The sequence below is a fragment of the Pteropus alecto genome, unplaced genomic scaffold (assembly GCF_000325575.1).
Source record: "Pteropus alecto unplaced genomic scaffold, ASM32557v1 scaffold182, whole genome shotgun sequence".
NCBI lineage: Eukaryota > Metazoa > Chordata > Mammalia > Chiroptera > Pteropodidae > Pteropus > Pteropus alecto.
The window spans coordinates 3,983,766-3,985,489 of record NW_006433946.1 but is presented as its reverse complement, the minus strand read 5'-3'; positions in this window follow the sequence as shown (position 1 = coordinate 3,985,489).

Sequence of the window (1,724 nt, the reverse complement as noted above, 5' to 3'; positions counted from 1 at the left end):
ATCAATCCCTCTACTGGGTATTTACCTCAAAGACTTGAAAACCCATATCCGAAATGATATTTGCTCACCAATGTTAATAGCAGCATCATTCACAGTAGCCAGGTCATGGAAGCAAGTGAAGTGCCCTATGATAGATGATTGACTAAAGAAGCTGTAGTACATATATACAATGAAATATTATTCGGCCGTAAGAAGAGATGAAATACTGCCATTTGCACCAAAATAGATGGACCTTGAAATAATCCTACTAAGTGAAATAAGCCAGACAGAAAAAGTTGAAAATCACAGGATATCGTTATTATGTGGGATATAAACCTAAGCAACAAATGAACAGGACAAACAAACAGAGACTCATGGACATGGACAATGGGCTAGGTGTTACCAGAGGGGAGGAGGGAGGTAAATGAGGGGGGAATTGAAATCATTTCTTCAATTAAAAGAGTAAATTAATTAAAAATAATAATAATAAAAAATAAAAACCCGAAAATATTTTTATGAAAGACTTAGTTGTGTTTATCTTTCAGATAAAGTCAGAAATTATTTCTCTTTTAATTTGTATATTTAGGCAATTTATCTTTAATGATATAACAGATATGGTATAATGTCATTCTATTTTATTGTTTTTTTAAAATAAAATCTCTTTCATGTGTCTGTTTGCTTTACTTTATTTTTTATTTATAGATCCTATGATACTTAATTTTTTTTTGTATTTTTAAGGTGATATATTTATAACGACTTTATGTAATACTTTGGTCTTCTGTTTCTTCAAACTGTAACTGTTAGTTTCAAACTGGAAGCAATGATAAAATTAACATATCTCCTATTCTTCCTCATTTTCTCTTCATCCTCTCACCCATCAATTTTAGTCAGTAATATTATTTTTTTTAGTGTTGACTTTGATATATTTATACTTCTATTGGCATATCAAGGAGGAATAGTGGGAGTGGTTCATCCTAGACATAACAATAAGGGGAATTATTGTCTATAAAAAAATTAAAAACGATATCAAAATTGACAATATATATATATTTTTTTATTATTATCACGCAACAGAAATTCTAAACTATGTCAGTGATAAAATACTCCTTATTGCAGATATAAATGTACCATGTTTAGTATTCTCTTCCTCTCTCTCTCTCACACACACACACACTCACACACACACCCTTGGTGCACCACTGTGCTCTATTACCTGCTTTCTGAGTTTTAAATAATGTTGACTCTCGGCCTTTAGAGATAAGTCAATCTTTCCTTTAAGAATAACAGATTTAGACCTTCAAGAAATTCAGGTTTTGCAAGTAACTATTTATGAAATGTATAATAACATGAAAGATCATATACAAATGAGAAACCAATAAAAGACTATAAAATGAGCAGTAATATTTGATAAATTATATCTATATATAATTTAGAAATGGCGAAATAGTTAAAAACTCATTGGATGGTTTTAGAGCAGATTATAAACAGCTGAAAAGAAAAAATGATGACTGAGATGATATTACTCAGAGTGAGCCTGGAGCGACAAGGAGATTTTAGAGACATGTTGGATAAAATGATAAAATCAAATATAAATAACTATAACAGAAGGAAATAATATAGTGGATATGGAAGAACTTTATTTAAACTTATAATGGATGAAAATATTCCACAACTAATTATAAAAAATACTTGAATCCACAGATACAATATCTAACAGATACCAAGCATGAGTTTTTAAAAAAAAT